Source organism: Equus asinus, chromosome 8 (assembly GCF_041296235.1).
Source record: "Equus asinus isolate D_3611 breed Donkey chromosome 8, EquAss-T2T_v2, whole genome shotgun sequence".
NCBI lineage: Eukaryota > Metazoa > Chordata > Mammalia > Perissodactyla > Equidae > Equus > Equus asinus.
This window is the reverse complement of record NC_091797.1, coordinates 1,415,272-1,439,479: the sequence shown is the minus strand read 5'-3', so window position 1 is coordinate 1,439,479 and position 24,208 is coordinate 1,415,272. Positions and strand designations below refer to the sequence as shown.

Here is a 24,208-nt window from a genome sequence, read left to right as displayed (position 1 = left end):
CCAAAGCATTCTCACGTAGGTGGCGTTTGTCCAAAGTTGTCTGAAAATAAATACAGCAATACGAGTTGGATTTTCATTCACTTCTTTTCATTTGGAAAGAGCCTTGCCGCATGTCCCCACGGTGGATCCTCATAAACTTCCCTCCAGGTGAGGAGGAGGCAGCTGGGTGCAGGGTGTGGATTCCCAGACATTTGTGAGCTCTGCTACTTTGATGGGACTCAACCAGGCCACTAATTCCTCTGGGCCCATAAATGAGGAGGAGGAGAGCTACAAATGCTGTTTCTTTCTCGCTGTGCTGTTTTGAGGATGGAAGCGGCCAATTTATTTGAATGAGCTTTGCAGATGGTTATGTGCGTCGCCAGTGTTCTCATTAGCAGAGGTTCTGTTCCCGTTTTATGGCGGCTGGAAGGGAGACACAGTGACGAGATGAGTCCTGTGTTACCCGGTTAGATAAGGCCAGTCCAGGCTCCAGCGCCCCACATCTCCTGATGATTCACAAGTGCTCGTTCCACTACTCTGATCCTTGCTTTGACCTGTGGTCAATAGATACAAAATTAGAATAATCTGGTGGTTTCCTCACTTTCTTTTTTGGATTGGAGAGTTAATCGGTTACCAGAACCCTCTGACTGGAAGTCCTACGATAATCAAGAACTTGGTTCTGCAGCTCTCTCAGCACTCTCCATCCACCTGGAGGGGACGAGGTGCTGGAGGAGCCACTCTGGGCTCTGGATAGGGAACAGGGGACTTCCTGGCTCCTGAGGGCAGAGAAAGGGCACAGAGAACCAGGGAGACAAGGAGCTGGGAACTGCAACGGATGAGAGTTCCTGAAGAGCTCCTGAGGGTGGGCAGAAGGGGCCTGGAGAGAGGATTTCCAAGGTTCCAGGGCAGATGTTCAGTGACATCTTCTAACCACATAAATGGCCTGGCGTGAAGGGTTTTGTCATTGTTACTTGCTTGTTTTGTTTCAGTGGGTCCATAGGGAGCAAAGGAAAATAAGAGGCGACCATGAAAGTGTAAGACCCTCTCTTCCTTCCCCAGAATTCTCAGAAAAACTGGCAGGACTTTGGAAATCTATATCTAGATGACACATAGAATAGAACAGCAACAACAAAACGATAAGCCCTAATTGTATTTGAGGGCCCGCTTCTCTCTTATTGTTGCTGGGTTAGAGAAACAGAAAGGAAAATGGTGGCATGTGGCGATTATTGCTGAAAGTAGACAGACCAACGTCGTGTGCTTTCCTGCTGTAAAAAATTGTTGTCTGAGAAAGCTAACTATATTTATTATTGCAAACATTAGGTTTATGCCCAGCAAACATTAGGTTTAATTTCCATGAGGTGATATAAACTGTGATCTGTTCAGGATATAGTGTACGATATATTTATATGAATAAAATAAAACCTAGAAAGATCAACACCTAAATGTGGTTATCTCTGTGTAGGATGATGGTGATCCACATACTTTTTTGTATTTTCTGAAAAATCTCCAATAAACATGTTGCAATTAAAATAATAAAAAATCTCTTTAAAAGGTGTATAACCGATACAGACTTCTTCATTGCTGCATTAGTTATACCATTTATGAATAAAAAAGGAAGTGTACGCATTATATGAATTATATTAAATTATCTGTTTCTTACTGGAAATCTCTTTACTTGGACTTTTGAACCAAAAGTTTGAATATTCATTGTGATAAATAATTTAGATGATTTTCATGACCAAGTAAAACCCAGGAAGTAATATAAAGAGAAGTGGGATGAATTTTCAGTGTGATGGTTATGTCTAACACCTAAATTCCAGCTGTTTGGTCAGCCGTTTTTATTTGAGGGATATGGAAAATTTTAGTTGCTCATTAGTTCACTTTAGGTAGACTATTTAAGGACTAGTGGAATGATGGAGCAGTCAGAAGTCCAGTGTTGCAAAGACAGGAATGTTCTCTTTTGAAGACTTTGTAGTTGATAGAGATGACAGGTAACGCTCACGTGGCTCTCCGTGAGTGATGTAATTCAGACCAGAGTTCTCAACCAGGGGGATTTTTGCCCCCGGGGGACTTCTGGCAATGTCTACAGACATTTATGGCTGTCACCACTGGGGACAGGGGTGCTACTGGCATGGGCCGGGAGGCCAGGGTTGCTGCTACACAGGCTGCAATGGACAGGATAGCACCCACCACAAAGAAGTGTTCAGCACAAAACGTCAGTCCTACGAGGGCTGAGAAACCCTGCTTTACGCTCCTTTTTATGTACAAATAAACAAGATGACACCATAAACTTCAAATCTTAAAAGTAGGAAACGATCTTTATTTATATGTTTTCTTTCAAGCAGTGGAAAGTAGAAGTGATATTTCCCTTCCCAAAGGGTCAAAAGTAGAAATATCTCTAGTATAATTTTGTGTTATAAAATAATATTTAAAAATCAAGAAACCTAAGGTAGCTATTCACAGTGTTAGAGAAATCAGAACTGGAATAGTACAACTCACGGAAAACAAATGTGCTACAGCGAGTGAGTTGAGAATGGCTTTTTCTTTTTTAACATTGCTCAAAAGAATATTTTAGGTGGTAATTCAAAACGGTTGGGAATGTGAATCCAATGATATGTCAAGAACATACATTAATAATGACTGCTCTTCTCCCAAGAAATAAATGAAAACACAAGGTGCACCTTATTACAGTGTTTCCTGTGCCCTTCAGAATCACGAGTTATTAGAAAGGCGGTTCCGGGACACGGTGCAGACACAGGGCAGCCGTCCTCCGCCGCCCACCCCGATGTGAAACTTCTGTTCTCAAAGGAGGATCCTTGGGTTAAGACAACAACAACAGTAACAGGAAGTTTGGCAGCATTTGTACTGTGTTAACCCCACAACACTGAAGCATTTTTTCAGCGCATTTTAAAATATGCTTTCAGTTGGTTAGTGCGTGAAGTTCAGTGGAGGTCACTGCCGCTTTTTTATTTTCTCCCTAGAGAGGGCGTTGACCCGGTTCCCTGTGGGTAGGAATGAAGACTCTTAACTAAAGCATGCCCTTGTGGTCTTCACCACTCCTTTCCTCAAAGAACAGGGCATGTTCTCGTGAAGGATGAAATGATATGTCATGATTATATTTTGTTTTGGTTTTTAATTAAATCTGTATTGCCTAAAGAGCCACGAAATTGTCTTTGGCAGGTTAGATGAAGACGTAAGGAAGATCAAGTCACTTTATGCTGTCAGAGGCTGTCTTCTTAGTATGTGATAGAATTGACTCTATGAGATTCGTCAGAAAGACATAAATCCTGTTCTGTAAATATTCATTATATGTTTTAATTGATGTCGGGATCAGAAAGCAAAGAAGATTATAGGATTGCTTTGTAAACATTCTGTACTTCTTTATAATTTTGCAAAATTTTTTGTTAATAATTTCTTTCTGGTCATAAAAATAATATGTTTACTACTTAATATTTGGAAAATTCAGGAAAGTATAAAAAGAAAAAATACCCGCAGAGACCACCACTTCCAACCCAAGTCAACTTCCTTCCAGCTCTTCCATAAAACAGGGGGCCCTGTGTGCCCAGCCTTACCATCTGCCTCCAACATTTAGTGAAAATTTACCCATCTCATCAAACTTCTTCCAGAACAAAGTTTCTAATGTCTGTACCACGTCTCTTAAAGGGCCGCACCTAATTCAGTTATGTAAGTGGTTCTGATGTTTCTCTCCTCCGTAACACACACACATATACATTGTTCCCCTCCAATGGTTCAGATATAACATGGACAAGAAAGGCTCCGGTTGGTGCAAATTTCCTGGGCATGTGCTCTTTCTGCTTCGTCTTTTCCCTCTCTGAAAGTGAATCCTACTACGAGTAGGAAGGCCATCACCTTCAGTGTAGATGGGTAGATTGAGATAACTTCCTGTGCACTCTAGTCCATTAACTAATATATGTATATGTATTTTTTTTGGTGAGGAAGATTGGCCCTGAGCTAACGTCTGTGCCTATCTTCCTCTGTTTTGTATGTGGGTTGCCACCAGGTCATGGCTTTATGAGTGGTGTATGTCTGCACCTAGGATCTGAACTCTCGAACCCCAAACCCCGTGACCACTGAAGTGGAGTGCGGAAACTTAAGCACTATGCCACTGGGCTGGCCCTTCCTATTAGCTAATATTTAAAGTTTAGCACTTTTACCACTCATAGTGACAAATTACTTGTGACACCCCCTCCAACTGATGTTGGCTATTTTGTGCCATCTGGAGTGATTAACACTAAATTCAACTAACACAAGTGTAACACAGGATGAAAGTCCCTGCCTGCAAGTGTTCCCTGATTGTTTCTAGAGGACAGATGGCCAACAGTAGAGTATTCAATCTAAGGGCATTAATTCTTGATATAGATCATTAAAGTTGCTTTCCAAAAAAGTTGTTCCAATTTCTAATCTCACATTCCACAAGACTGGGCTTTAGAATTAAGTTTTGCCAGGGGCCAGCCCGGTGGCGCAGCGGGTAAGTTTGCACGATCCGCTTCTTGGCGGCCTGGGGTTTGCTGGTTCAGATTCTGGGTGCGGACATGGTACCACTTGGCAAAAGCCATGCTGTGGCAGGCGTCCCACATATAAAGTAGAGGAAGATGGGCATGGATGTTAGCACAGGGAGAGTCTTCCTCAGCAAAAAGAGGAGGATTGGCGCAGCAGTTAGCTCAGGGCTAATCTTCCTCAAAAAAAAAAAAAAAAATTAAGTTTTGCCAATTTGATAAGTGAAAAATATAGCCTTTAAAACAAAAGTATCTGAAATTGAGTAATTTAATCTTTTCCTTCATGTTTAGTTTTTCTTTTCTCCTTCCCTCACTCCTCCCTCCCTCCCACTCTCCCTTCCTTCTTTTTTCTTTCTTGAAGTAGATACTTCATTCTTTGCCAATTTGTCTATTGAACTTTTAAGGTTTACATTAGCTCCTTATATATTAACTATATTAAACATTTTTTAGCATAAATCTATGTCAAATGTTTTTCCCAATTTGTACTTTTTAAATTATATATATATATTTTCATGATGATGGAGGTTTCATTTCAGTTTTTGGTTCTCTTTCTTATTTTAGGGAAATTTTAAATTTTATTCTCCACAATCAAGTTTGTACTATTTTTTGCATGATTTCTTTCAATGCTTTTATAGTTAAAAAGCATTTTCCCATCCTGAGATCTGATAAGTGCCCATATTTTCTTCTAGGTTTGTGTGTGTGTGTGTGTTGGGGGGCGGGTTCAATTTTTAATAAAATATTTAATCATTCTAGTTTATTTTGTTTTATGGTATAAAGTGAGGAACTAACTTTATTTTATTTCTATTTGTTAAATAATTCTCAGACCATTAACTAATTGTCTTTTATGTCTTCACTAACTTGTGATGTCCCTTTCACACAGAGCTTTTCTATGCTTGTCGTTGTTTTATTTTTCAGTCTACTAGAATTGGCTTGTTGTCTGTTTTATTCTGTTGTTATTTCTATTTTGACATCCCACCACCATCTGGTGGGGCAAGCTTTCCGTATTAAATTTTCAAATATTTTTAGTGTCTTCCACTTATTCCTGGCAAACTTTTGCTTTGAAAAGATCCACTTTCTGACACACTGGTACTCCGAGAATGTATATTGGAATGTTGATGGTTTACATTAAGCCTATTTCCCCCGTTCACGCAAGATGTGTTCTTCTATGCCTGAAAGTCTGTTCATTCTTCTCACAACCTCTTGTAACTTTCATTTATATGTCCTGCAGAATTCTTTTAAAGATTATTCTTGGGATTGTTTGTTATGATATTTGGTTATTATTATGAATGGGATATTTTTAATTATATTTTGATTGTGTATTATTAATATTAGAAATCTGGTTGATTTTTGTATATTTATTTTGCATTTGGTCACCTCACTGAACTATGTTATTAGATCCAATGCTTTTTTCAGTTGATTCCCTTGGATTACTAAGGTAAACAATCATAGTATGTGTAAATAACTGTACCTATTCCCAATTTTTTAAAAATTAACAGATATACCTTATGTTTCTGCTTTTTGGGCTGTGGCTTCTAGAACAGTTGGAACTGTTGTAATAATGCATAATAATGTAATTAACTGCAGTAATAATGGATATTCTTGACTAGTTTATAATGCCGCCAGTGTATTGTTATAAAATAAGATGTTGGCTGTATGTTAAAGATGAATATTCTCTTTTATGTCAATGAATTATCATGTTAGTCTGAGCTTATTATGCAAGTTTTAAAACCCAAAAGAGTTTATGAAATTTTATCAAAGTATTTTCCATATCTGTTGAGATGTTTATGGGTTTATTCTGCAACCTGTGTGTGATTTATTCATAGGAATTATATACAAGAATTCTTAGGACAATCTTTAATATTTCAGGGTAAATTATTATTTTAATATAACCTTAATTAAATGTACTAATTTCTTATTCAAACTTTTGCATCTATACTAAACATTTTTAGGTTTTTCTATGAAGGTTATCCTGGCATTCTCAAGTGAGTTGGAACATTTTTCATGGTTTTTTTTCCATGCACAAGAAGAGTATGCGCCACAGGAATGATTTATTTCTACAGTTAAAAAGTACTCATTACTAAAACTGCAGCTGCCTTGAAGGTAGTTATTGAAAACTTTAAATTTCAATTCTTCAGTGGATATCGGTCTCTTTAGGTTTGGCCCACGACTGTTTTCCTTTGTTATCCTTCCTCATTATTAAGATTTTCAAATTTATTAAGCTAATTTATTTACGCTAATACTTTTAAAAACATAATCATCTTTGAATCTGTTATTAAATCCTTTTAAGATTGCATATTCTTTCTTATTTCTAATTTATTTATTTGTTTACTCCTTTTTTCTTTATTAGTTTTGCTAGAACTTTCATATCATTGTTTGTTCTCATTCTTTTGGAATTCAGTACTGTAGTTTATTCACCAATTTTGCTACTTTCCTGTTTTCTCATGTATTAATTTATGTATTTAATTTTAATATTTTCTTCTCATTTTGCTTAGATTCTTTTATTGTTCTGTTTTCACTTCTTAAATTGAAGTTACATTTGGTGTTATTATTTAAATTGTTTTTTTTAGTCAGAATAAAAAATAGTTCAGGATGCATATTTACCTTCAGACACATCCTGTAAAGTTTGATGAGTTTAGTCCTATTTTCAATATTTTAAAACAAGTTTGTAATTTTACCTTTGATTTTTTTCTCATAGATAGCTATTTAGGAAGGCATTTGTAACTTGCAAAGTGTTTGAGTTTTCGATTGTTTAAACTTTAAAAAAAAAAGTTGTTTAGCTGCACTGTGGTCTGAGAATGTATCCTCTATAATTTTTGATTTGGGTGGACATTTGAGTGGACATTTGTTGTAACTGTATTTGTTGAATTTTAATAAGTTATATTAATCTTGAAAATAATGTACATGCATGTATATTTTTTCTGTTCTTAGGATAGAAAAGTCAATATATCAGTAGTTTCAAACTTACAAATTATGCATATTAATCAAATAACTATTTATTCGGCGCTCACAGAGGTGTGTTACGTCCCCTGTAACAAGATGGTTTCTTCTTCGCATTTCTAGTCTTTCCAGCATCCTTGCTCTATATGCACACTGGTGTTGGCTTCCTCCACTTGTGCAGTTGAAGGACCATTGCTCCCTTGTGACATGTGTCCTTGTTGGTGGGTGATGACCTTTTGGTCACCATGAACACCTTCGTCTTTTCTGAAGTTAGTATTCCCTCGTTTCTTCTGTGAATGCCTGATGTATATTTGCTCATTCTTTTATGTGTAACGTGTCTGTATCAGTGTGTTTTAGAGTCTCTCTTACAAGTATCATGAGGGTCAATGTTTTTAAACTGGATCTGAATTGTTTTTGCCTTCTATTAAGGAGTTTTCAATTATTCAAATTAGTATTATTATTAATATGTTTACTCACATTTCTTTTATCTTGACTAGTGATTTTTCTCATGTTTTCTTAGTAATATTGCTTATGTCATATGCTTCTACACTCTCTAGTATTTGTTGTTTAATTGTATATATTATCTTTGAATTTTTCAAAGTTGTACTTTAATTCACATTTTTAATTATCGGGATTATAGAAGAAAAGATAGGTTTTGACTCCCTTCAAACAAAATGAGGAATTTAGCTCAGTTTTCTTCTCTGCTTTTTTCCTCACTTTCGTGTTTCCCTTACTATAATCTACAAGTTTAGACCCAGATAATTATCATTAAGTTAACATTTTACTTGCTATGTTGCCTCCTGTTTTGTAACAATATCGGCACTAGTTCTTGAGATTGTCTTTCTGTTGAACTGGTTGGACGGACACCATGACTCCCTCTGCTTGAGGCCTTTGTTAGGATCCATCTCTTGGTCAGCAGGAGCACAGCATCAACCTTTGCAAGAGACACACATGGATAGTTCATTTTCTGAGCTCCTGCAAACCTGAAAATATCTTTCTGTTTCCTTCATACCTCGAAGGTCAAATTCTCTGGGAACACAGTGCTTGAAACTTTTACCCTCACAATTTTTCCCTTACAAGATGTTGCTACGTTGATTTCCATAATTTTGTTTGTGGAAAATCAAGTCAAAAATAGCATGTGGTTCAATTTTATTAGAAGTCATTAATTCTTTTCCTTCCTGAATGCTTAAAATAGACCTTCCTAATCATTGAATTCAAAGTTTTTTTCCAGAACATAACTCAGTGTGGTTCTATTTCTTCTTTTTTCAATAATGTTTTGCCTTGAATATGGTGAACACTTTTTATCTTAATATTCATCTTTTCTACTCCAAAAGCGTGTTTTTTCTTTTTCTAGAGATTACCAGTACTCTTGGGTTGAGTTTTGGTTCTCTGCCTTCCATGACTATTGTCTCTTTTCTTAGGATTTTCATCTTTTCACCATTTTTCTCTGCCTTCTGAGAAAACTACTCAAGTTTGTCCTTACGATCCTTGATTTGATTTTCCATAGTGCAAATTTTGGGGTTTATTGCTTTTGTTGTGGATTTAATTCAACTACTGAATATTTTAAATATTCAAAAATGTATTTATATATCCATTATTTACTGATGGACATTAGGGTGGTTAACAGATATTTGCTATTACAAATTGCTGTATGATAGACATTCACAGATAGAACTCCTGGCACATTTAGATAAGAGTCTCTCTAGGATTAGGTACATGTCTATGAGTGGAATTTCTGAGTTATAATTGCAGTTTTGGTTTTCTTGTATGTCTTTTGTTTGTCTTGTAATCATGTCGTACTTTCGTTGCTTTCATTCCCCTTATAAGTTTCTGCTCCTATTTCATAGAAAAAATATTTTCTTGCATCCTATAAAGGATGACAAGTATCATTTTAAAGTAGTTAAAGTAACTTTAAGAGATATGTTTTTAATATAGGAGTTGAGAATTATGTTCCTTTTCCTTTTTCCTTCAATTACACCATTTTAAATTTATTGTGGGTTTGGGTTTTTTGGCTCTACTCACGCTTAAGTAAATAATCATATTTTTCTATGCAAATGGTATGTCAGTAGATCTTAGCATCGCCATTTTCCCACCATTAGACAGGCTAATACAGTAGCTCTTAGTGCAATTGTTACCATATGTTCTAATTGACAATTCTAGTGGCTTATGATGGAGTCTTCTTCCTAAACCTCAATTCCTAACATTCCGTCCATCTAGAAAGTTGTGGTACATGAAAAATTAACATTCCCAGCATGCTCTGCTTTCAGAGCTCCTAGTCTCTCTGTCAGTTTTGACACCCTGGAGATTCTGCCGGGATTCTGGCCCGGGTTTCCTTGAGACGCTTGGTTTCTTTGCATTGTATTTTCATCTTGTTCTTTAACTTTAAGCAAATTTGGGTGAGAAGTTGGGAAAAGCTTCATCAGGAGTCCTAGCCAGATTCCCCTTGAAAACAGGACCCTCTGTATATCTCAGACAGATCCTTCCAGGCCAGAGAGACTTGCTGTTGCCCTAATATCTCGAGTTCTGGAGGGCACTTTGGAATTATGTATCTATATTGCTCAATTAAGCAATCAATGATGAGAATGAATAATTCAAAGAATTGATCATCACACACACACCGGTTTTTCTTTCTTTTTTTTTTGAGCTTGGTGCTTCCTGCTGACCTAGTTCCTTATAAAATCACACAACACTTAGCTGGTCGTGCAGATCTTCCTGCACTAACAAGGAGTGCCATCTGTCGATGTGCGTGATTCACTCTCTAGTATCAATCCTTGATCGTTTTGTGGAACTCAAAGCACTTCACAGTTTTATTTTGTTGTTAATCTTTTTAAATATCTCGGAGTCACTGTAAGGAAAATTTAAATCATTCCCGTCTTACGGATGACCAACGTGAGGCAAAAAGCACTGGAATTGTGACAGAAAGTCACTCTAAAAATTAACAGTGTAATCCAAGTCGCATGGTCTTCGGGTAGCTGGTGTTTTCCATTCCTTAGCATCTGAGCAGCCTTCCCTGTCGTAATGGGTTTTTATAACTCTGTGAAGTGCATCCCTGGCCAGCGCTGGTTCCTCTGGGAAGGTGGTTCTCTCTGCAAAGCACACCTTTGCAAGTGCACCTTGAGGAGCAGTGGGAGGAAAAGGTTCCTTGTCCAGCTAAGTGTGACATCCTCCTGCCTGCCATTTTAGGAATAATCAATAATATCTATTAAATATTTTCATTCAATAAGCTGGCAGGCATTTTAGTGATCTTTACACGTCTTTGATTAGAGAATAATTTAGTTGTTTGCATTCAGAGGAGCCTGGCTTGTCCAGAAAATTAGAAAGAGGTCTTAATGGAGACCTGTCACCACAGAGGAAAAAATATGCAAAAATCTCTGAACTTCTGTTACATTTCTAAAAGTTTTAGTATTTTTTTTTTAGTGATTTATGCTTTGGAAAGATACATGTATCTTTGCTATTTTGTGGCTCCTAAATAAAAAGACTTCATTAACAAAGGGTATCTACACTTTCCCACTGAGGAACAGAAAGAGGTGTAGGAAAACATACGGTAATATTAGTAAGACTAACAGAAACAACTCATTTTTGTTTAGTTACTATGTGTCAAGTTCTTTTCTTCCTTTATTTTCTACCCAATATAAGATAGTTAACATTATCATCTTCATTTTACAGATGAGAAAAATGACGATAAGAATCCTTCCTAAGACCTTAGAGCAAGTGGATTTGGGGCCAAGTGACACCCAGTGCTGAGGCCAGCGCTCACACTTTCTCCACCAGGCCGTTCTCCCCCAGAGTGAGCCCAGAGATCTTTCAACCCTGCTTTATAAGCCAGGCTGGTACGTTTAGCCAACTAATTCTTGGTGGATTAAACAGTGCTCAGTTCACATGGGAGAAATTAGCAAACCACTTGCCAAAAGGGCAAATTCAAGAGAAAAGAATAGTGCTAACGGGGACGTGCTTCTTGAGATTAGTTCAGAAGTGCTCTGAGATGCCCTCCACATTCCTTCGTTCATCTCACTCCCCTGGGATGTGCCCAGCCCCCTAACCTTGGCTTCCGTGGCCTCCTCAGTGGCCCCCACAGCGGGAAATGTTATGGAAGAGGGCCGAGCGTGAGCACAGCCAGCTGGCAGCAGGAAACTCCAGGCACAGTGTGCGTCCCCTGTGAGCTTCCATTGCAGTTGTTCTTTGGCACAGACAAGTCGAAAGCTCAGCTGGCTGTCTGCTTCTTGAGGGATGACAGCTCTGCAATGTTCCAAATGTCCAAACACAACCAACCAGACTAGTCTTCGCGGACTTTGAGCAAGCTTAGTGAGTGAAAAATGTAAGCCGTGCTTGGGTCATAGGTTGCTGAGAAATAAAATCACTAGAATCGGCCAGAACAATCCTCTTTTTCTATGGCTTTGGGTCTCCCTTGGGCCCAAGGGCTGAGGGACAAGGCCCTCAGCGCAGCCGTGTTGTCTTACAACCGTGCTCGGAAGGGCTCTGCGGCTCTGGGCTCAGAGACGAAGTCAGGGCGGTCACCTGGCATCTGAGATGCTTCAGGTTCGGGCTACATCTCTTCCAGCCTCGTCCCTCACACATGCCAGTCTGTGCTTCAGACGCTGCTCAGCTGGCACAGCCACTCCATTGTCTGACGGGACGTGCATCCTGATTGGTTGGTGTTCATGCTTTGATGGGCCTTAAGTCTTCCAAATGTCAGCCCTTTTCCCACATATGCTTCATACTTTTAAAAACGAAACCCTACTTATTTCTTCTACTAGCCTGTATGCTTCTTAAGATCATGATTCTTTCTTATTCCATTTTGTATTTGCCATAATGGCAAGCACTTTCTGGGCCCATAGTAAATACTAAATAAATGTGTGGTATGAATCAAAGACTGATAAGTACTGGGAGAATATACCTCTGTGCTTCTTATCTTTCCCTGAGAAGGGAAACAGTCATGGGCGGACTAGCCTGAGAAGGAATCATGTGTGTATGTCCCAATTCTGTTGGCACAGAAATTCCCAAAGCCTATGGGAATGCAGCGAGAAATTGTGAAACCGTGTCCTGTTTCTTAGTGGGCAGGGAGCAAAGAGAACCTCCTCAGAAGCTCAAATAGTTTCTGTGGAAAAGGGAAAAGTTAGGCCAATATACAGGATCCAAGGAGAGAAAAAATTAGAGTTCCCATGACTGAGAAATATCCAAGATTTTGACTCAGGGATGATACCTGGGCACCATAGCTCTAATCTCCATGACAGCAAACATCATTGTCTTCCCAGGTGCCAAGAAAGGAAGGGAACTGATAAGTAAACAATATCTACCAGTTCCTCTTAGAAATGTTTTTAAAAGTCGATGTCAGACTTCAGTGCCAGGCTACGTGAACTCAAGTTCTGGTTCTACCATCCACTCGCTGTGCTATTTTGTGCCTCCATTTCCTCACAAGTTAAATTGGAATAATAAAACTACCTCGTAGGATGGTCCAGAGGGTTACACAGTAAATAAATACTATAAAGTACTGAGAGTACAGGCTAGTATGTAGCAAATAGCATATAAACATTTATTAATCAGAAATGTGAACACCTTTCTCAAAAAACATTGTTTTATGTGGTAGTTCATTGCAATTTTATAGGCAGTAGAATGTTCATAGTAGTCCTATCATAGTAACTCCAAACTGAAAACTACTTCAATGCCCCTCACATTAGAATGGAAGAAGAAATTATGGTATGTTCACAACGGCAGCCCATAAGCAATGAAAAAAAGACCCACTACTGCTTGCAACAGTATAGATGGATCTCACAAATATTATATTAAGTCAAAGAAGCCAGACACACAAAAAACACATACTGTGATTCCACTTATGTAAAGTACAAAAACTGGCAACACTAATCTGTGCTGTTAGAAATCAGGATAAGTCACCCTCTTGTACAGGAAGGCTGCTGGGTGCTGGTAATGTCCTGTGTCTTGGTCTGGGTGCCGGTTACACAGGTGTGTTCAGTTTGTGAAAATTCTTCAAGTATTACTTTTATGATATATGTATTTTTTGTGTGAATAGTGCACTTCAATAAAAAGTTTAAGAAATGATTCAACAGTGAAATAAAAGCAGAACCTATTGTAATAATGAGTTGATGAATGATCATAGATTAACATGTCAGCCAGGGAGGTAATTAGAAAGATAACCAGTAAAATCTTTGGAGTATGCAGATGGAGACCTGATTTGGTTTGGTTAGAACTGTAAAGTAAAATTTGCAAGGCTTTCGGCTGCTGAATTGTTAACGAAACCCATAGTTGACGTTATAGGTGAGTTTTCTTTCCCTCCTTTGTGGCCATTTCAAATTTGTATCTCTTTTACTTCCCCTGAATATTGCAATTTTACTTGACACAGGTTCAAGTGGTACAGTGGCCCTGGAGAAGTCACAATCCTGTGACAGCTGTCTTCTGCTTCATTCTATCCTCCCCACTCAGCACCGTCACAGCCCATCTCACAGGGTCACAGTGGGATCTCCCTCCTCTCCTGAAACTGCCTCCCTGACTGTCCTTGTCTCTTAGGGGCCTCTTAGCAAAACACTCCCTATGCCCAGTCAATGGCCATCCTATATTCTTATAACCACCATAGAAATACAGCTAAGGAGTTATTTATTATCATTAAAGCCACTAAATGCCTTTCATTTGGCAGCATTGTTTATCTTACAATAAGCAAGTTAGTAGGTAGTTTCTTTCTTCTCTTTTAAGAACCTTGTAGTTATCAATGCAAATAACTCAGACATCCAGAGAATATTGAATTAGTTGATGAGTTATTCTGGTAATTATATAACGTATTAATATGTTCAAGAAAGAATGTGTCTGTGAAGGAGTGACTTCAGGGATTTCAAAGTGTTGTATCGTTAGACAAAGGGATGGCAAGGAGGGTCTGCCAGTTTTGTGTTAAAGTTCGACTTCTTGGAGGAATTGGCCATTCAGAAGAGGCTGGAATGAAGGAAGGCTGTGGGTGACGGAGGGATGCAGAGATGGAGGCCTGCCCGCTTGTGAGCCACTTGTTGCTTGCATACCACATGCAGGAGGAATTAAAATCTGTGTGGCTCTTGATAATTCTTACTTGACTGAATGAGTGAATAAATACTTGAATCAATGAAAGAAATGGGTTTATCTGAAACAAAGGCTTTGAATCTGTTGATGAAGATCTTATATTCTAATCCAGTGAGAGTGGACCTTGGATTAAATCTTCAGAAAGTTAAACTCAGAACCCATTATTTTTTGGATTCTAGATTTTATATCAAGGATGTGCTCAATATTTCACAAGACTCAGAAGATCCTTGCGAAATGCAATAATATGTTCTTATTGATAGGCGTGGATACATCTAGGTACAAATTCATACAAACAAAATTTTATGGTTTCAATAAATTTTAATTATGATGAACACAAACTTTAAGTATAATGAGAGTAAAATCGTTAATCATATTTAAGGAATTTTCTTTCAAGAGATTAAATACCTGATTGTAAACATATTTGAGTTCTTTCAAATGCTAGCATTTCCAAAAAGATTTTAAAAACCTGTAAGAACACTGAAAAATTGAGAGCCCATTATCAGTTTATCCACCCCAGGAGAGAAGATGATTGTTCTTTGTCACGTTATGTTACTATTATATTATTATTTATTTACACTTTACACATCTAAGCAATCCTTAATTCTTTTGACTACTGTCTGGTAGGTATTATCATTTCTATTGTACAGATGAGAAAACTGAGATTCACGAAGTAACTTGTCCAGGTCACAATTCATCAGTGGAAGAAGCAGGATTCAAGCTAGGCCCATCTGGTTGCAAAACTTGCTTGGTTTCTACTGTGCAATCCTGTCTCTAGAGACAGCCAGACGGATGTCAGATGAATGAACACATGCACATACACACACAAATAGCAAACTTCTCTCCTTCTATCCTAATCCAAAACCTTGTATTGACATCAAAAGCAGGCAAATACTATAATTATATAGGCAATCAAAAAATGCAACAAAAGTATACTCTGAATTGGCTAGAACATGGTTTATTGTTGTAATCCTGTAGCTGAATGCAGTCACCCCGCTGACTCGGGCTGTAATTGAGGCACGGTGGAACGTTGGAAACTTCACGGTGGGTGGCTCCTTCCTCCTGCCTCTTCCTCGGTAGACATCACTGGGTGTTAGGAGCCCTTCCTCTCTGGAGGGTCCCCTTGCCTCTGTGGCCCAGTTTCTCTGACACCGTGTTTATTCCTATGATGACGGGCGGGGGGCACTTGATGCAACCCTTTGCACTGGTGTCAATGGAACGTAATGGAAGAACTTCTCTCAGGCTTCTTCAAATGGTCTCTCTTCATTTCAAACTGCTACCAAGTATGTCACTACTAAATCGAAATTTCTAGGGAAAGAAATAAACCATATGCTGCTTTTCCCTTCAGCATATTTTAACCATATGGTGCTAGAAATGGGAATGTAACACTGCTAGTAATTCAGACTCCTCATGCTCCCAACACCACCGTTCCCTCACTAATTAAAAAAAAAATCCGCACTACCTGCCAGGAAAAATTGTCTTTGCCAAATAATTAAGGAGCAGCATTAGGAGGGAAAATTTCAGAAGCCCGAAAGGTGCACTTGTGAAGAAGTGGGCCCGGCCTGAGGACGCCACTCAAGACCGTAGTTCACACACTGAACTCCTGAGAGAATGCTCTCTGTGACTTAATTCTGAAACAAAACACAGCTCCCATGTCAGTGACACAGTACCCGTTGGTGTTAACACAAGCCCTAAGCCGGCAGCATCAAATTTCATTTGATTTACGTTTACTGAATACTTCAGAAGTGACAGGAGGTATTCCTGGCAACACCGCAAAAATGTTTTCAACAGTGGAAGAACAACAACAAATATCTTTGACACAAAAAGAATAGGATTTTAAGTTTTTAAAAAAGTATATATAAAATAAAAATTTTACGCTTAGAAACTAGAAAAATTAGGAAATTAACCATTTAGAGATGTAATGTCCACTGGTCAAATACAGCTATTCCTTTAAATTAAAAAAAGATCAAATATGATACGAAGTGACTTCATGTAAACTAAAAAGATGGTTCAGAGCATTTGCAAATTTCATATTCCAGTCTGAGCTTTGTTTGTCATTGTGTTCATGATGTCTTTGGATGTGAATAATGTTCTTATTTTAATTTCAGGGTAGTCACGTTTATCAATCTTTTTTTAGTAGTTTTGGCTCAATGAGTGTCATTTAAGAAATTCTCCCGTACTTCAAATGCGTAGAGAGTTTTTTGTACATTTTCTTCTTTTAAGAGTTTTAGTTTTCTGGGTGGATCCCATCCCATAGCAGTTAAGCTTGTCACGCTCGAATTCAGCAGTGACTGGAGTCCGTGGGTTTGGATCCCAGGTGCAGACCTACACCACTCATCAGCCAGGCTGTGGCAGTGACCCACATACAAAATAGAGGAAGATTGGCACAGATGTTAGCTCAGGGTGAATCTTCCTCAGGAAAAAAAAAAGTTTTAGTTTTCACTTTAAGTATGTACTAAACTTGAAATTTATTTTTGTGTATAATATATCGGATTCTTCCCCTCTGAGGAAGACCAATGGTCCCTGTACCATTTATTGGATAATTCATTGTTTTTGACTAATTTATAATGACATGTGTTACACAATACTTTTTGATATACGTCTGGGTCTATTTCTGATCTTTGTTTTCTGTATTCTTTGTTGATTTGCCTATCCTTTGCCTAATACATCACTGATTTAATCACAGTAAACATTAAAGTTTCATCTGACAGAACAGATCCCTGTTTAATGATCATCTTCAGAATTGTCCTGGTTATTCCTGGCCCTTTAATTTTCCAAATAAATTTTAGGATAACTGTGTCAACTTCCTCAAAAATGTGTTAGAGTTTTGACTGTAATAGCACTGAATTTATGGATGAATTTGGGGGAAATGGAAACTTCCCATTCTCGAGTCTCCACATCCAAATTTTGTTAGGTAGAGCCCCAGCATCCACAGGTTTGGATGTTATTTTTGAATGGAATCTTGTTTTCCTTCGTATTTTCTTACTGGCTATTATTAGTGTATTGAACTGCTATTTATTTTGTATGCTGATCTCACAACTAGCGAACTTTCTTGACTTGCTGATATTTTAAATAATTTGTATATTTCTATGAATTTTCCATGCAGTTAGGTCATCTGCAGATAAAGATAGTCATGTTTTCCTTTCTAATACTTATATCTTTTATTTCTTTTACTTATCTTATTGCCATGGCTAGGACTCCCAATAAGATGTTAAATAAAGTGGTGATAATAGTCATATTTGTCTTGTTTCTGATTTAAAGCCATGCCTCTAAAGTTTTACAATTAAGGAAAATGCTTGCTTTAGGTTTTTCATAGATTTTCTTTATCAGGCTAAGGAAATAGCTTTCTCTTCTGAATTTACTAAAATTTTCTATTATAAATGTAATTTTTTTCTCTTTGAGACTAACTTTTAAAATCTTCATTTTATTTATTTATTTATGTATTGAGGTCACATTGATTTATAACATTACATAAATTTTGGGTGTACATCATTATATTTTGATTTCTGTGACGACTACATCTTGTTCAGCACCCCAAGTCTAATTGCCATCCATCACAGTACGCATGCCCTTTTTACCTGCAGCATTTACTTAGAGGATTGCAGTATTTCTTTCCTTTACTTGTTACTATGTTTATTACTAGTAGATTTTCTGGTGTTGAGGCATCTTGACACCTGGGGTAAACTTTTCTTGCTCATGACATTTGTTTTTAATAGACAGTTTAATTACACTTGTATATTATTTAGTGTTTTTGTGTCTATGTTTATAAGTGAGATTGATCTATAGTTTCTTTTCTTGTGCATTCTTTGGTGATATTGAGTGTTGCTTTCTTCTTGTCCTTGTGCTTTTCTGCCAGTTTATATAAAACAATCATAATTTTTTCCTTGGATTCAAGGTTACCTTGAAAACCATCGGGCTTTGGATCATTTGTGGAATCAAACAATAATCTAACTATTAACAATCCAATTTCTGTAAGGTTGATTGCCTTATTATGGTTTTCCATTTCATCTTGAGGTTTTTACTGATTCATATTTTTATAAATATTATCCATTTCATCAAAGTTGTAAATTTCACTTGCCCCCATTTTTTCCTAGTATATCTTATGACTTTTTAGAATTTTTCCAGTATCTGTGATTAGTCCTCTTTTAATTTCTAATGTTGCTTTTTACAGCACCTGCCTTTCTTTATTTCTTGAATAGTATTTCTGGAAGTTCTACCTGGTTCTCTTGATCACCTCTATTGTTTCTTAGGTTTCTATTTTATTAATTTTCTCCTTATTTTTATTATTTCCTTCCTTCTACTTTCTTTAGGCTTCCTTTTCTATTCTATTTTCGTTTTGGAGTTGAACGCTTGGTACATATTTTAAAATTCTTCTTCATTTTGTTTTGTTTTCAGTGCATTTCCTTAAGTCTGCCAACTTTCTGCAAATGCACTTTAGCTTCAACACACACGTTTTTATATATAATACGTAGAAAATTCACTCTAAATATTTTGTAATTTCCATTACTGTTTCCTCTTTGATTCAAAGATTATTTAGGAGTTTTCAGTTTCTATTCACATAGAAATATTTTAATGTATTTGTAGTGGTAATTTCTAACAGTTTATTTCTTATCTGAAAACACGTGAATAATATAATTTCTTTACAGTTTATTGAAACTTACTTTGTGGACAATATTCTTGCTTGTGTGCTGAGCATTTCTTTTTCTATTTTCTGGGCATAGATATGTACATATCTAATAGCCAACCCTGTGGTCTAGTGGTTAAGGTTTAGCCTCTCACTGCCATGACCCAGATTTGTGTCCCCATCGAGGAACCATGCCACTCGTCTGTCGATTGTTATTCTGTGGCGGCTGCATGTTGCTGTGATGCTGAAAGCAGTGGCCGCCGGTTTTGCAAATACCAGCAGGGTCCCCCATGGTTGACAGGTTTCAGTGGAGCTTCCAGACTAAGACAGACTAGGAAGAAGGACCCAGCCACTCACTTCTGAAAAAATCGTCCATGAAAACCCTATGAATAGCGATGGAGCATTGTCTGATAGAGCGCTGGAAGGTGAGAGGACGGTGCAGAAAGACTCGGCAGGGCTCTGCTCTGCTGTATGCAGGGTCACTAGGAGTCGGAATCCATTCCACACACTAACAACCAAACAAATATATATCCAATACGTATATAAAATACATGTATTTTATATTATATATATTAGATCAATATTGTTAGTACTGTTGTTCAAATCTCTCATATATTCACTTTTTTGGGGTCTACTCAGTCCCTCAGTTTCTAATAAAAGTGTGTTGAATTCTTATACCATGATTGCGATTTCGCGAGTTTCTCCTTGTTATTCTTCTTAAGGGTCCCACTACCTTTGATAAGTCTTCTCTATCAGTTAGGGCATGATCAGAGAAGCAGAACCGCTGTGAGGAATGTTGAAGGAGGGACTGGTCTAGGTGTCCGACCACATGCGACTGTGGACTCTGGGTAAACAGTCTTTGCTGCTTTTTGTCTAGGGCTCAGCCTGAGGGCAGCTGGGCAAGAGGCAGGGAGGAAAATGGACGTGCAGTGGGCAGAACAAGGATAAACTAGGACCCATGAGAACAAGCCAGAATCTGCCTCTGTGTCTCACTGCCTTCAAGCCTTGACATTTGATGATGCAGGTGGCCTGCAGGAGAAGCTGGTGCTCCGTGCTGCAGAGCTGTGTCTACGGGCACTGAAGTCAGGGAAGAAGCCTCAGGAGGAGACCCAGCAGGAGTCAGAGGAGCCTGGGCCCTGGGGCTGCCCCGGGCACTGTAAAGGCTGAGCTGCAGAGCACAAGAGTGCCTATTATTTAACTTCTGCCTTCCAAATTTCATGCAAATTTCTATTGAGGTCAACCCTAATCTGGAAACATACAGGGAAGGGAATTCTGGGAAGCCTAATTCCAGTTCAGCTAAGTTGACACAGTGCAAAGCCACCATGGGTTCCTTTTGTTAACTATTAACTATTATTTAGTTTCTTTATTTAAATAAAGAACATATTCCTTTAAATCCTTTTAGACTTTACTCTATCTGATGTTAATATTTTTACACTGCTTTCTCTTGTATAGTATTTGCTTGATAGAAATTTCCCACATCTAGAAGTTTATATATGACTTTCAGTTTGTAGGAGCCATGAAAATGCATGGCTCAGGCCTCCTGATCAGGAGCATAACTGACTGGGTGCCCGGCTGCCTCTTCTCTGAGTCCACCATCATGTTCATGATGAGGCCACACTTCCTACAGGTTGCTCCCTGTCAGAGACTGAGCATGTGGGGACAACTAATGCAGGCCAATCTCTGGGACACGTAGGCTCCTTAACCAGGTGACTTTGACTCAAGGACTCCCGAATAGAGTGTCAAAAATTTTCTTAGACCTGCTCTGCAGTCCAGGACTCTTCCCACTGGGTGCTCCCTTCCCGTCCTTCACAGGTGAATCCAGGACTCTTCCCACTGGGTGCTCCCTTCCCGTCCTTCACAGGTGAAGACCGCATCACAGCGGAAGGTGCCTACCGCTTCCTGCACCTTCCCTTTTTGTCTTACAGGTGTTTTCTCCAGTAAGGGTCCTCCACATCTAATCCTGCCTTCGTGTCTGCTTCTTGGAAAACTAGAACTAATCCATTATGTATACGTGTGCTTTTAAAGTGTGTTTTTAATAAGCACATAATTTTTAATCCAGTCCAACAAATCTTTCTTTTAATGGATGAGATTTTAGTCTATTTACCTGTATTGTGATTTATAATATATTTAGTCTTACTATTGTATTGTTGTCTGTTTGCCAGGCTTTTTCTTTACCTTTAGCTTTTCCCTTTCGTGGTGTCAATTTGACTGCTAAAGCCTGTCAGGAAAAGTTTGGGACACTGGCATGACTTTTTGCTGGCTTCAGATCAAGGTTATTTCTCACTCATTCCACAGGATCATCTTGGGCTGGCTTATTTAGTCTCTCAGAAGCCCAAACTGATGCAGGCTCCATCTCCACACATGCTTCCCTAAGAGAGGCAGAGAAAAGAGGACACACTAAAACTCACTGGGCTCTTAAAGCTGCCACTGACGAGTGGCACGGACCACTTCCACTCCCATTTGATTGACCAAGAGAAGTTACTTGCTCACATCTGAATTTAAATGAGCAGGGAAATGCAATGTGATCGTGTGTCTAGGTAGAATAGGCTGTTTGTGTATGGTCCTCTTGACTCTAGACCTTCCATTCTTTCTACTGGGTTGGAAGCTATAAAATGTGTTCTTCTTATTATAATGGTTATCCTTAAATATGTTTTAAATATACCTACTTAATCATACTTATTTTCCTAATAAAGTCTAAAATGCATGTAATACTTTTATCTTTTGCCCAAATTCAATGAAAATCTTAATGGTCTTTATGTCATTTTTTTGGCTTTGTTTTAAAAAAACAATTCATCAATTCTTTTTTTGACCATTGTTTGATATCAATGATCATATAGTTTATTTCAAGACTCCTAATTATTTTTTTCTTTTTCGTATCTACCAGTTCCTATTACATTTCTGCCTGGGTTTCTTTTTTTCCTCATAATTTCATGTTTCTTTAAATCAAGAGTCTGCAACTATGGTTCATGGTCCATATTTGGCTCACTGCCATTTCTATAAATAAAGTCTTATTGGAACACAGCCACATCCATTCATTTATGCATTGTGTATGGCTGCATCCCTGCTATAACAACAGAGTTGAGGATACAAAAGAGACAGTATGGCCGGCAAAGCCAAAAAATATTTACTGCCTGGCATGTTAAAAAAAAAAAGTTTGCAGACCCCTGTCTTAAATGAATATAAGATTTTATTTTTTTCTTTTGATCATCTTAAACATACTTTTAAAAAGCCTTTTTTTTTTTTTTAAGATTGGCACCTGAGCTAACACTTGTTGCCAATCTTCTTTTTTTTCCTTCTCCCCAAAGCCCCCCAGCACATAGTTGTATATTGTAGTTATGGGTGCTTTTGGTTGTACTGTGTGGGACACTGCCTCAGCATGGCCTGATGAGCAGTGCCATGTCCACGCCCAGGATCCGAACCAGTGAAACCCTGGCCTGCTGAAGTGGGGCACATGAACTTAACTACTCCGCCACAGGGCTGGCTCCTAAAAAGTCTTTGTCAGACTACTTTACAACATTAGTTTCATCTGGAAGGCTGTGTTTCTTCATATATTTTAGAACTTGGGATTACAGCCTCATTTCGAGTGGAAATGTTGTTGTTTGTTAAGTACCGTTCTTACTTTTTTTTCTCCCTCAGTGTCTCTCCTCCCTTCCAGCTGCTTTGTGGTGACCACCTTCGGGCCCCAGCATTGCAGTACAGAAGGTAGTCTTACTATGGCAGTTTAGGTTGGCGATGCTTTCCCTCTTGATTGACTATAGGACTCTTGAAGATCCAGTCATACAAACAGAGGAGCAGTGTCTAGTCACAAGGCTCTTCCCTCCCCCAGACTCTCCAGACTCCCTGCTTGCTGTAACCCTTCACTCCAGGCAAAGGTTTGGATTCGGTTCTGAGTCTCTTTGTACCAGAGAAGGTGGCACACTCGCCATGGCTGGGCTCCCTCTGATGCCTGGGCCAAGTCCCTGATACCATCCCAGAGCAATCCTGCTCGACTCCTTAGCGTTGCCACCTTCTAAACTAGGAAACCGCCAGGCCTGTGGCTTACTCCTGCTCATCTCTGTACTTCTGCTGTTTCTGAATCACAGAACTGTTTGCCATATTTTTAAACCTAGGTGTTATTTTTTGGTTTTCTTTAAAAAAATTCTAAACACATTAGTGGCATGTGTTTGGAGCAGAGGGGCATTTCAGAGCATGAACTTATGGCATTGATGTCTTAACCAAAAACCTCCATTATATATTTTATGGAATGATGTAATAGTATCTATTTACTGTTTATTAAAATCATAAGCATTGAGTCAAAATGCGGTTATCTGAGTGACGGTGACGAAGTCATTGTAAGAAAAGGTAGATTCAAGTTCCTTTTATCATGGGACACATCACATTTTGAAAATCCTAAGTTTTAAAAGGAATTGTTAAAGTAAATCACATCTTTAATTCAGCAGAAGAGAACTGTTTTCATAGAACACAATATAAAATTGATTTCAACAGAAAATCTTAGTTTTGCATTTGAAAATGACAAAGGAAAAGTGAAATCAGTTACTTAGAGCCGTAAGTTTTTCATCAAGGCAAAGAGGCAAAGACAATTATTTGGACAGAGAGTAACTCATGAATTATGCTGCCGGTAACGTCCATTATTAGTTTTTCATTTCATCCAAAGTCTTTAATTTTAGAACTGTGGTGGTTAATGTCCAGCTGTTAGTTTATTGCTTATGGCTAAGGAAGCAAAAAGAGTGATAATCGTTTATTTTTGAAGACTGGATTTGATTGCCTTATATGAGCTTTCTTATTCTCGTCTCGATTTCCAGACGAAGGCTGAGTCATACGTGGAAGAAACACAAGGTGGAAGGAGGCTGAGGCCCTGAGTCACCGACCCACTAGAAACATCCACATGGGACTGTTAGGTGAGTGAGAAAGAAGCTTGTGTTACAGCACTGGGATTTGGTGCTTATCTGTCACTGTAGCTAGTGTTACCTAAGCGAATGCGATGCTGGAGGGTAAGCTGCCGTCTCACACCCATTCTCCCAGCAAATTTTTTAAAAAGTGTTTTTAGCTTAAAGACGTGATTCTCTATAGCTCTAACTGATGTATGTCAGAGGAAAGC

General features: G+C 38.3%; 1 long non-coding RNA gene across 2 annotated transcripts in view; it reads left to right on the top strand.

Annotated features, from left to right (window-relative positions):
* Positions 1 to 24,208, top strand: part of LOC139045807 (uncharacterized) — a 49,758-nt gene that overhangs the window by 1,381 nt on the left and 24,169 nt on the right. For both annotated transcript variants that reach the window (XR_011504908.1, XR_011504907.1), the window contains exons 2-3: positions 20 to 147; positions 23,913 to 24,008. This is a non-coding gene — a long non-coding RNA (uncharacterized lncRNA). The remainder of the gene's footprint in view (positions 1 to 19; positions 148 to 23,912; positions 24,009 to 24,208) is intronic.